This window comes from Lycium barbarum, chromosome 7 (genome assembly GCF_019175385.1).
Source record: "Lycium barbarum isolate Lr01 chromosome 7, ASM1917538v2, whole genome shotgun sequence".
NCBI lineage: Eukaryota > Viridiplantae > Streptophyta > Magnoliopsida > Solanales > Solanaceae > Lycium > Lycium barbarum.
Genome location: NC_083343.1, coordinates 54,408,518 through 54,422,806, shown reverse-complemented (window position 1 = coordinate 54,422,806; position 14,289 = coordinate 54,408,518).

Below are 14,289 nucleotides of genomic sequence, written 5' to 3'. Positions count from 1 at the left end.
AAGCGGATATTTATTTTTGATTGTCACCTTATTTAGCTGCCGATAGTCAACACGCATTCGCAAGGAGCCATCTTTCTTTCGCACAAACAACACGGGTGCTCCCCATGGGGAAGAACTAGGCCTAATAAAACCTTTTTCAAGCAAGTCCTTCAATTGATCCTTCAACTCTTTCAACTCTGCGAGAGGCATTCTATAAGGAGGTATAGATATAGGCTTGGTATCCAGTAGAACATCTATAGCGAAATCAATCTCCCGCTCTGGAGGGAGGCCTGGAAACTCTTCCGGGAATACATCCAGAAACTCATTCACCACGGGGACAGACTGAAGAGTTGGCGATTCAGCTTCTACATCATGAACCCGAACTAGATGGTAAATACAACCTTTGGCGATCATTTTCCTTGCCTTGAGATAGGAAATAAACCTATCTTTTGGGGACGTAGTATTTCCTTTCCATTCTAATACTGGTTCTCCTGGAAACTGGAAGCGAACGATTTTCATTCTACAATCAACATTGGCATAGCAAGAAGCCAACCAATCCATGCCCATGATAACATCAAAGTCCACCATTTTTAACTCATGTAAATCAACCATAGTATGATGGTCGCAAATCACAACTACACAATTTCTATAAACTCGGCTAGCTATTACCGGTTCACCAACGGGTGTAGATACCTCAAAAGGTTTGATCGATTTTAGTTTGACACCAAACCGACCCGCAATATACGGAGTAACATATGACAACATGGAGCCCGGATCTATCAAAGGATATACATCATTAGAAAATACCGATAATATACTTGTGACGACATCCGGGGAAGACTCAAGATCTTGGTGTCCAGCCAAAGCATAAATACGGTACTGAGGACCACTAGAACTAGGAGCTGTCCTTCTCCCTCTACCATGGCTGACCGGCGCCTGTGAACCTTGCCCCATAGGGCGTATTGATGATGAAGATCCGACTGCCGATCCTGAAGGCTGGACTCTACCCCTACCACCAACGAGGGGCAATCACGCATGATATGGCCTGACCGACCGCATGTATAGCAAACCTCTGAACCTAGTCGACACTGGCCCCAATGTAACTTCCCACACTGGGAACATCGTGGTATGGGTGGCCTATCCTAACCCGAATCACCCCTGAACTGAGAACCCGATGCCCCAAAACTCTGACTCGGCCCGGAATGAGTAAATCTATCAAATCTCTGGCCTGTAAACCGTGGAGGTGCACTAGTCATAGAATGGCCTGAATGCCTAGAAAACTGTTGTCTTGGCCCGCCTCTAAACTCACTTGTTGGACCCTAAGATCTAGCTCTCTTGTTATACCCTATATTATGCTCACGCTCACTTCTTTGCTGTTGTTGGCTTTCTTCCAAATTCTGGGAATGGGCTTGAATGCGTGAAATATCCATGTTGTCTTGAAGGGACGCAGTCAAGCACCTATCCATTAAATGTGACCCTAGGCCTTTCACAAATCGGTGAACTCGGTCACCAGTATCCGCTACCATAGCCGGAGCATACCTAGCCAAAGAGTTGAAGTGGAGACTATACTCTAAAGCACTCATACTTCCTTGCCTAATATTTAAGAACTTATTGGCTCTAGCTCGCCGAACCTCTGGGGGCAAGTAATGTCAGAGGAAGGCATCCACAAATTCTTGCCATACCGGGGGAGGAGCATTGACTCCCCGTGAAGCCATTCAAACTGTGTACCAATGAATCGTGACATCCCTCAATCTATAGGATGCTAACTCCACTGATTCAATGTCCGAAACATGCATTAACCGAAACATCCCATTAATAAAATTCTGAGGGTCCTCATCCGGCTTTGACCTGAAGAATTTTGGAGGGTTAAAGCTAATAAAGTCATGGGACGTTGCACTAACAGCCCAATCACCTTGCCCTGTACCTTGCCGCTGAGTCTGGGCGGCAACCTACTGAGTAAGTAAATGAATGGCCTCTTTTATATCTTGGCCTGCACCATCCGGTAGAGGAGCTGGGGGTGCTGGAGCTGGGGTTGAGGCTCCCTCATGCTCCTCAGAAATAGGTACTGAGTGCGAGGACTGAGATTGAGCCGCATTCTGGGACTCACTTTCCTCTACAACCATTGGCTGTGCTCTTTTAGCCCGCTTTCCTGCCACTGACTTGCCCTTTTGGGCTTCCGTAGCTTTTCTCTTTACATGCATTTCTGAAATACATAATACACGGTTAGGAAAAAAATCCTTATGTCATGGCTCTATCGCACGATCTTATGAAGAAAGAAGGTCATTCATTCAAAAAATGCCAGCAGCTTCCTGTTTATAAGTGTGGTGCACAACACACCTATAAACAAGACTCTACTAGACACGGCTCGTAGACACACCCTAGGACAGAAATTCTCTGATACAACTTTTGTCACGACCCAACCGGAGGGCCATGACGGGCACCCGGTGCTAACCCACCCGGGTACCTCTTATCGTACTCTCGTATTCACATCTAGCTGAGCCACATGGCTTACTTAAAATTTATATACATCAATAGTGCTAATCTCATTGGGCAACAACACATTTATATCATCATCAATAACAATGCCCATATCCATGTATACAAGCCGACGAGGCTATCAAAATGATATACAAAATATGAGCTGATAAGGCTAAGGACATCTAATCATATACAATTATCTACGAGCCTCTAAGAAGAGTACGTCCCATCATATAGGCGGGACAGGACCCCGCCATGCCCATAGGTATGTACACAAAAGAATAATACCAAAATCTGTAGCTCCGGATGAAATGGAGCTCCTCTATGTAGTCCCTGAATAACAATTCTACGGATCAAGCCTGTCTCCCTGTCCACCTGCGGGCATGATGCAGCGTCCACAAACAAAAGGACGTCAGTACGAATAATGTACTGAGTATGTAAAGCATAATCAACATCATAATAGGAGCATAAGAAATAGCATAAGATGGGAGAATCAGGAGATAGTAGCCATCATCGTAATTACTTACTTGTGTTTCATAGGGACCTTCCATTTCTAGTGCGTGCTTGTGTACATACACATATACATATACAAATATCCATATCCGTATCCATATTCATATCCGTATTCGTATACATATTCATAACCATAGCATACCCGACCATAAAGGTTTGGTGGTTTCACATACCCGGCCATGACAAGACTCGGTGTCATACATACCTGGCCCTACCAAGGGTCAGTGTTATCCGTACCCAACTGTAGTGGTGTGCGTGCAATAGATATCATACCAGGTCATATAAGCTCGGTGTTACATAATAGTCATATATACTTAGACACGTATACATTAAAGTCCATAAGTATTATCAACATGATTGCCATTATCGTTTTCGTTACATCTATCCTTATAGGATCAACTATCATATTAAGGAAGTACTAGTATCGTGAAAGTATCGAGAATCATGAGCTTTGGTACTCTTAGAGGTAGAATCATTTATAAATCATTATGGAACTCATGAAAGGATATGTATATACATATATAGCAAGGGAACCATGCCTTAATGAAAGAAGGGTTAGCCTTACATACCTCTTCGTCTCCTCAACTATTTAACGTTCACCGTTGAAGCTTGAGTAATCTACATTTAGAAGGATTTTATATCATAGTTAAGCCTTGATGGTACTCTGAAGTTCAAACTAGAATGATTCATGATTTGATGAAAATTGGGCAGCATTTCCTCTATTTTGTCAAATTCCAACATATCACAAAACAACTCCCAACAACCACAATAACATCCTTAATATACTCATAATATCATAATCACGTGATCACATTTCATTAAGCTTTCAAAATTTATCCTTATATTCAACTTATGCTAGCAACTTCATACCCATTTTAGCACATTTTCATATAATGCTTCTTCATCACCATTGCTATCTCCCATAGCAAGATTATATCGATATCATACTAAGAATCATAACTCAAGTTAGCATACTACTCAAAAACATCATAAAAACTACATTTAGAACTCATTTTCTACTTTATTCTTCTACCCAAGTTGTTCAACAACTAAACATTCTTGATAATATGTAATAAGCATGAAAACTAACCTTTTATCTCGTAAGAATAAGCTTTGGAGCAAGCTATCAACATATATGAAAACCCTAGCTTTACTATCCAAAGAATTCTTGGAGTCTATTAACCCTAGCAAGACTTCTAGCACATGGGTATTAATCCCCCTTGGATTTTGGCTTGGATTAGTTTATGGAGTTGAAGAGAGGGTTTTTGGAGAGCTTTTGGATCTGATTTGGTAAAATGAAATCTCCAAATGAAGTGGAACGAAATATATTAAGCGGAACTTAAAATCCCGTCGGGCAATTCTACGCCCATTTTGACGGGCCGTAAAAATTCCTACGGACCGTCAAAATGGTCCGTAGAACTTCCCAGTCAAATATGGTTCACTGTGACCATTTGACGCAGGGCTGGTTCAATTTGACGGACCGCAGAATTTTCTACGGGGCGTCAACATTCCTACAGGCCGTCAAATGGTCCGCAGAAATTTTCTGCTCAGACAGTCTGTCGTAAAACATGCATAACGTTTTACTCAGACGTCACATTGACAAACGGTTTGTTGTGTTGGAAACTAGACTCGATGAAATGCAATTTGGACAAAAGAAACACACCAAAAATGCTTATATTCTAGGAGATATTCCTCCCCCAATCTGGACCAAAATCCTGTCCGAAAATTTTGCCAAGTTTTACCATAGTTCCCACGAACTCCATTCCTTTATTTGTTTATTCTTAAATCCTTCCATAGCTCATTTCATGGGCTTAAACCCCCATAACTATAATATGGGAACATGTAATCTCATATATCCTAAGGTAACTCCTGTTTCCACGATTAGGAAAACTAACGCCTAATGAAACTCAGCGGACGAAACTACGAGGTGTAACAGTAGTACAAGCCATTTAGACATAACATGTACGACACATAGGGAGGACAAGTTAATTTGTACTGAAGTGGTAGGTTTGTATCGTTCAGTTGTAGGAGCAGTGACTCAAGATGGACTTGTATTTAGCATATTTCTATCTTCTCTGTAGATTCATCCACCTTTCTGCTTCAGTTCTTTGAATCCACCCGTGCCTTTTTCTTTAGATGAGTAGGTGCATTTTCAGTAGCTAGCGGTCCTCCTTTGAATAATTTCTTATTTTTTCTCATGCCTTCACTGTTCTTTGTATCCTTGGCCCTTCCAACTTTTCCCCCCTGAGTAGTAGACTCCTCTTCTTTCTTTTGAGGTGGTACAATAATCGACTCTAAGCCTTCCAGAAGATCTCCAAGTTTGACAATTGGGGTAAGGTTAGTGTCTGTTGAATCCTGACTCTGTCACAACTCAAAGTCACCTAGTCGTGCGGGCACCTACCACTTCCCATATTGGTAGGAGAGCCCTTCCCTAAGCCAACATACAATCTATCAATGCGGAAGGATAATATAAATCTCAATATCAAATAAAAGAGAATAAATTCGGAAAACATCATCTACCCAAGGCATTTGGTCTAAGTCAGCACAAGAGCTGCTAAATAACGCATAAGTCCGAATATATAATAGGAACTATCTAAATCTTGCCATGCAAGGCTCATAACATCAAAGGAATACCGTCTGGAAGAATACGACAAGTATACAATGAATGGAAACTGGGGTTGTCGATCTGGCACTAGCTCACCCTAAGTCTCCAACAACATCGTCTTGGGAAACACTCTTGAGGATTAGAAATAGGACATGTCACATACTCTACACCCTGAAAAAGAGTGTAGCAAGGTAGTATCAATACAAACAACACGTACTGAGTAAGCATCTAAGCCGACAACAGGTAGTTCACATATATAAAAGAAAGAAATCAAAAAATGTAAAAGTAAACGATCATGTATGGTTACTAAGCCAATATCAGTCATCTCACGGTAATAAGAACTACAATAGATTTTCGTAACCACAAGTCATGGCCTAGGAGAAAGTCTTTAATCCTCGAATTCATCAATTCCTAAGAATATACAGAAATACCATGTCCGATTATCACCACAAGTACAAGAATACCACGCCCGAATATCACCACAAGTATAGAACTAGTAAGCTAAAACCAACAATACAAATATGTGAATATGAATGCATATGCAATGTAATGATACATACACACTTCAGGTAGAATACTTTCACCCCTGCTAGTCATGACCCATGAGGGACCTGTGAAGTCCATGTACCTGCTATGCCGCACAATCCGATCAAATATCTGTTGCAGAACGTGCAACCCGATCCAATATATGTTGCAGAACGTGTAACCCGATCCAATGTATGTGTTGCGGCGTACAACCCGATCTCAATATATAAGTATGAATGCATGGATGATATCAATGTCAAAAAGATATATGAATGCCAATCGTGCACACATAGACACATCTCACTGTATCATGAATAAGTCAGAAGCTATCAATACCAATCGTGCCACACATGGACACGTATCATAATATCACCAATAAGTCAATTCCTTCCTCTTTACAAGATAATAACCAAAACAAGGATAGGTACGGGTTCACAATCATAATATGGCAACAAGCCAATACACAACAAGAGGAAACGACCACATATAAAGTATTGAATGTATGTCGTACACTACCTCAGCCTCAATTCAACACATCAACCATAAAAGCTCTCAAGTCATGTTATAATATGCAGATCAACTTTGCAATTCTGAATAACAACATTCCTTTTTCATACGACAACGAAATAACAAGAGGGAGAGGGGAAAATAAGTCAGCCCATTTAATGTCACATAATAGTAGGGCGACAAACCCAATCTCAACAATCATGGCGACGATCCCACATACTCAATCAATAATACCAACCTAAGAATATCCATCCCAACTTCATACCTGAAAACTTAACATGCTATCTCTGTGAATACTAACTTCTACATATGCTTTGCCAACTGAAGTCTGACTAAAGGGTAAGCCGTATCCTACCTAATAGCCGAGCCGGAGCCACAAACAATCACACCTTTCCTTTTCCCTTTCATAGCGCGTCCAAATACACAAAATCTATTCATAATCGAATTTTATATTAGAAATAAGGAAAAACAACACCCATATTGCTATACTTCACTTTCGATTCAAATTCACCTATAAAGAAAGAGGGAACATGCCGACAAGGGTAAAACAGGTAATTCAAAGGTGAAATATGCAATTCAACTTTCTACGAGTTCAATCCGACTAATCAATTACTAAAAAAACTCAAAAAATGGATCAAGTTCGTTATTCAAGTGAAAACCCCAAATTTGGGTGTAAACCCTAACTGTCTAAAATTCAAATTCACCAACATAAATGGAAGATTCAAGCCTATTATACATTAATTTATCAATTCGCATGCTTAGATTTGTCACTTCCACCAACAAATCTCGTTTTTGAAGACTACAACTCAAATAATAAAGAAAACAAGAAAACCCATCTTCCTTCTTAAGTTCTATGAATTTCCTATCATTGATTCATGCTTAAGGAATGTATATGAAAGAATTCAAGCTTAGGGAACTTACTCTCAAGAGGAATCAACCAAGAATCTCCTCAATTTGCCTCAAAAGTGCTTAGGAACAAGAAGTGAAGGAATGGAAAATAAAAGGGTTTTGTCTAGGCAATGAAATAGGATTCTGGTCCCGACATTCGCTACAGCGGTAGGACGTCCACTATAACGGGCCCGCCACAGTGGCCCTTCATAGGCTACAGCGCATCCGGCACAGCGGATCCCAGCCCACCGTGGCGACCCACTATGAAGCAAACACACCCACCATAGGGGATCGGGCGCCGCTATGGAGGGTCCGTTATGGCGCTCTGGTGCCGCTACAACGGACACCAGACACAAGAAATCTTCTCATTTTTCGCTATCTCAATCAAAAATGTGACATTAACCTATGACCTCCTGGATACAAATCAGACAGGCAACCAGACATAAAACACGCATGTCAAAATCGTACTCATAGGGCTTAGGGAAGGGTCACTGTTACACCTCGGAAAATTTTCCATTCATGCACAGTGAATAGACTGACGAAGGGCACGACGTATACGATGTTTTGATCAGAAATAAATAACATTTGAAGGCAAGGCAAAAGGAGGCAAGGCATACGAGATGTATCGGAAAGGATTTATGAGTAACGGGTTAATGATGATTTAATGATGCTTGGAGAAGAGTTATAACATACCTTAGATTGTTAATGAAGTGATAAACAAGTGTTAAGAAGGTTCCATAAGGATTGGAGATCAAACGAGTCGACGAAACGAGATCGGAATAGCTGGGCATTATATGGCCCAACATACTGGCCGTATAAATTATACTGGTCGTATGTTAGGTCGTATATTTAGCCCATATGGGCAACCTTCTCTGGACCAAATCTACGGCCAGACGTTCGGTCAGTATAATTTATACGGACCGTATGTTGGTCCGTAGAAATGGGTCGGGATAGAATTGAGTATTATTAATAAGGGTTCAAGTTTCATTTCATTTCATTTCCCTCCACTCCCCTTCTCTCTAGAACTCTCTAGAACACTTCTCCCACAATAATTCAAGAAATATTAGTGATCAACTACATCAATCTAAGTGAATCAAGTGTAAGAAGCACATTAAAGTTCATCTAAGCCAAGGAATATCAATTGAGTGAACTAGGGTTTTGGTGCAAGAGAAGTATTTCAACTCAATGCTTATTCCTACACCATCTAAGGTAAGTTTCATGGTATTTTTATATTTTTTAAGGTATTGAGAAATTGAAACACTTGGATTGTAAAAGGATATAGAAAATGGGACATGAATAAGAGAATAGTGTCACTTTTGAGTAATAGCTTGAATTGAGTTATGATTCTTGATGTGTTGTGATTATGATTATGCTATAAATGATATTAAGGATATGGGATAAGAATTATATGTGAGAAAACATATTAGTATACTATGACCATGAATATGGATGAATTGAAGTGGAAATTGTGAAATGAGGGTAATGTAGATGAATGAAGATTGTTGGTTATGATATTGTGAATGTTATTATAAATGTTTGGGAGTTGATATACAATATGGGGAAGGTTGTATAAATAAAGGAGACGCTGCCCAATTTTCTCTAGCTTTAGTAAGCACGTTCATATGATCTATTAGCTAATATGAATGCGAATTCTCTTGAAGGTAGAAATGTAAGCATTAAAGGAGAACAATCAAGCGATGGAAATTGTTAAACGAAAGAGGTATGTAAGGCTAGTCCCTTCTTTCTAAGGCATGACTCCTATGTTATGAATCTTCTAAATTTTCCATGATCTTCCTAAATAAAGGAACTATGAGTCCATGACTGTAATGAGCTATATATGTATGAGATGAAGAAAAGAGATACGACGAGCAAGATAATGATAATGATGAGTTAAGTATAAGGAGTCCTAGAGTGAAGTAAGATGTCCATGAAGCTAATGATTCTAAGTATGGTTCCATTGATGCTTTTCCTTGTGTACACTCACCTCAAAATGTTAGTTCCTTTAAGGTGAGATATGGTGTTGACGATTACTCCATAATATAATCGGGGGTTCATGATCTTATGTCACCCCGACATAGCCATAGTTGCCTTCAAGTTCTAATATATGTTTTAATGATAAATGTATCATGATGCTAAGTCATGCTATTCCTATGAGATGTGTAAAAATGTTAAGTTTATGATTAATTATATGACAATACGATTCCACCGCGCCTAGTTGGCCGGGCATGTCACCGCGAAGGCGGGCTGCATACGATTCCACCGCGCCTAGTTGGCCGGGCATGTCACCGCGAAGGCAGGATGCATACAATTCCACCGTGCCTAAATGGATGGGCATGTCACCGCTAAGGCGGGCGGCTATGTTTACACCGGGACTAGAGGGTCGGGCATGATCACCACTAGTGGGCGGCGTATGCTGGTTACCCAGACGCGGGTTAACGATGATGATTACGATGCGATGATATATGCGCTATGATGACACATGTACTATGCCTATATATATATATATATATATATATATATATATATATATATATATGTATATGATATATGTATGAAATGTATTCACCCATAAAACTCACGCAGGTAGACAGGGAGACGGTGCAGACCCATAGGAGCCACCGACAGATTTACAGGAGCACTCCATTATTCCGGAGGTGCTATTTGGTTGATCCTTTTGTGTATATGTATATGTGTGTATATATATATATATATATATATATATATATATATATATATATATATATATGTATTTTGGGCACGACGGGGTCTTGTCCCTTCCATATGTCTAGTACTCTAGTAGAGGCTCGTAGATACGTATGTGTGGTTGGCATGGTCTCTCGTGTTTCTCCTCGTATGTATATATTTTTGATAGCCGAACGGCTTATGTATATTAAAGTAATTATGTTTCCAAATGAAAAATGGTTTTCCTATGATTTGAGTATTATATTAACGAAAGTACGCTTAATGAGTAGGATGAGTAATAGAATAAGTGGGGCTCGGCGGTTAGCCCCAAGTACCCGTCATGGCCCCTAGTTGGGTCGTGACAGTCATGAGGGTAAATGGGCCAAAATACTATAACGACTGAATGTGTCACTAAATCATATACCAATTAAACAATCATTCATCATCGAACGAAGAAAAAGAGTATGAAAGCTGATGGTAACCAAGAAATCTTTAGCATAACAACACAGAAGTCTCCACGGCTCGAAGTACACCAAAATCATTTCCCACTCACCTTATTAGTCAAAACTTCCTACTTAGTTAGAAGACCTAATTTCCATATTCCCATACTCGAAATGTTTTCACAACCAATCCCCAAATAAAAGACCCGCTTTTATCGGAATTCTCTGATTCAACATAACCATACCTCTAAAAGCGATCAATAGGCCCCACAAACATTCCTTAAAATAGCACAAACCATTAAACATAGACACAATCATATCCCACTCTAAACTAGTAAAATACCCTGATTCTGCTAACCTTCATTTCACACTTTCTAAGGCCGTTTTTCTCACCATGATTTCTTAGAAACACATAAACAAAAACTCGAAACCATGATTTACCCTTGCCAGCCGACTTCACTAGTTCCCAGTCTTCTTAAACCTTCAAGTCACAGCACTGGAAGCATACCACTATGTACCTCGCCGAGCCAAGTCTGTAGGTGTTACATCCCGTGTTTTCATGCGTTGGAAAGTGTGCGAGTTAAATGACATTAGTAACGGAAGTGAGGTTGTCCCTCAATCTCATAGGTGGTTAGAGTGATGGTACAGATGTATTCGAAGGATTACAAGTCAAATGAATAGGATAAAATAAGTTTCGTCGAGGTTTAAAATTTATTTGAGTGAAATACGGTCCAAGCTATGATATTCCGTATTTTTGGAATAGGAAAGTGAACCGTCCAACATGAGGAAATTTATCCGAGTCCGGAGAATTTGTTTGTATTCAAGCATGAAAATCAAGAACCTGGTATATGTGAGGAATGAAGTCCAAAAATAATTTGGGCCTTTACAAGTGTGACGACGGTGATTGGAAATTATATTTTATGTGTGGAAAATGAAGGGTTATGGACTAGTGCTATGTCACATGATCATGACAATGAGTATATGAAATGTATTAAAAATAATTTCTACTTAAGTGAGTTGAGAACAAAAAAATAATTATGCGTGTAATTGGTTAAAAGTGGAATAAAATTGGAGAGATATGGATTATTGAATAAAGTTGTATGAAGATTAATGGCCACATGGCACCATGGTAGCAAGACACTAAGTAAGCTTTAAATAGTGACATCTATAAGCCTACATGTCACGATGTGGAAGTAGTGGCAAAAGGGAGTGGACCCCACTGCCCACTTAGTAGGCAATAACTATATTTATCACTTGGAAAAAATTATATATGTTCCAACAACGTTTTTGCTAGTGTGGATCTATAAATGTATGCTCATTCTTGTCAACATAAATTATGAAATTTTACTTTTGTAAGATAGGGGCAGCATCTAATTTAAATAGCTGCATCATGAATTTAAGGATAATATGGGCAGAAACGTACTAGTACATTCAGTGTTTGGAAGTTTAAGCAACAACGTTATTCGATTTTTTACGGGTTTTGCACATCGCTTCAATCTCGTTGTTCCGTCTTATTGTGTTGTTGAATTCGGGCTTTCTTCGAAGTGAAGTAAGGAGGAAGAAGATTATTTCTTGGCCTATAACGTATATTTAAATTCATCCAGGTCATAATTATATTGTGGGACGAGAATTACAAAAACTATATCAGAAATTGGATAAAGTGTTACTATTATCATGTGGGTTGTTTGGTGGTTATTATAAATTGTTTGGTGTGTTGGAATATCGTGGGATTGGCTGTAGTTGTTGTTGTTGGTGTGCTTGTTGTTATACTATATACATACGAAAATAAAGAAGTGTATACAAGTATCGGTATAGGAATATATATTGGGCTGTTTTGGAGGTAATTTAAGAATGGATTTAATTTTAGTTTGATATGAAATTATTGGTATTGTTGTTATTGGTATAATGATTGATATTTTGGCTAAGTTGGAATCACGAGGATTATTATGTTTTTAGAGAAGATGCTGCCCGAATATCGTTAAATTTCTAAGTAATTAAGGATTGGTTTGAAAGAGTATCCTAATTTAATTATTGGCATATTTGGTACTATTTGTAGATGGTATGAGACTAGTGAGACGTCGGCCGAATTCTATAGAGTTATGAAGTGACTTATTGTTCTGTTTCCATAGAATTTATATGATGACGTTGTTGAAGTCTTTGTTTGTGATATGGAAATGATATGAAGTTTGGTTAGAACGAATTATACAAGGGATTCATTAAATCATTTGTTAAGTTAATATGAGTTTAAAGCTAATTCTTACAGACTGATTTGAGCATATCACTTTGGGATATAGACTTGCTGGTTCAAGAAATGAGACATAGGATGAGTAAGTAAGTGACGAGGTATGTAAAGCTAACCTTTCTTTCTTTTTGGCATGATCTTTATGAAACAAACAGACGACGAGTGTATAACTCCAAAGAAGTTCCCATTCTTAGAGACACTAGGATGGCTAATGTCTTTGATTTCCAGAACTTATTTTATTATGTCTTGATACGTGTCTATGATTTCAGGCGTCCTATTTTGATATAATCCATTGTGACATTTGAAGGGTACTTGATATGATTATTGTCTTGATTTTCAAATGATAGTTCATTTTGATTATTCTATCGAGTCTCAGATATGACTTAGTTTGCATATGGTTGCTCACTACTCTGCTCGTGTATGCCTCAATGTATCTTTCACCGAGTCCCGGGCTGGGGTACGTTTCCGTGCACAGTTTCACTGCATTATTCACCGAGTCCCTCACTAGAGGGCCGGGTACGGTATATATATATATATATATATATATATATATATATATATATATATATGATGATGTGATGATATGATGATGTGATTATGGCGCCGAGGATGCTATATGATGACTTTATTCACCGAGTCCCATGATGGGCCGGCTATGATATATGATATTGATATGCATGATTTATATTTCATAAGGCAAGTGTATTGGTATCTCTCATTGTCATACTTGTCCCCTGTAATCTCTATTTCAGTCATGATCCTCTTTATTGTATCTCATGCTTTATATACTCAGTACATATCTCGTACTGACCCCTTTTCTTTAGGGGGCTGCGTTTCATGCCCGCAGGTATGAATACTCGATTTGGTGATCCTCCAGCTTAGGACTTCTACTCAACTGTCTTGGAAGAGCTCCATTGTTCCGGAGCCTAGACTTTTGTTACAGATCTTTTGATGTATATATATGTTTATCCAGGGGTACGGCGGTGCCCTGTCCCGTCATAAGTCACTATCGATACTCTTAGAGGTCTGTAGACATATGTGTAGGTTGTGTATAGGTTATGTTCAGCTGTGTCTATATGGTTTGCTTTGGATATTTTCGTATATAGTGGTAGCCTTTTCGGCTTGCATATCGTGCCATGTATTGGTTAGCTGTGACTCCTCACGAGACAGGTTTATTATGATATACGGCGTTTTGAGTCTATAGCTTGCTCTTGCAAATTTCCATATTGTCGTAGTTTCAATGTGATTATATTTAACAGGTATGTATACGAGTGTCTAGTTCGGGCACTAGTCATGGCCCATGGGGTTGGGTCGTGACAGTAGGAAGCCATCTAATCATTCTAAAGACCTCTCGCAACCATAGCGCCTGCTCAAATCATTATCAAGTACTGACATAACCATTATATCTATCCGAATAACTGATCCAGGTA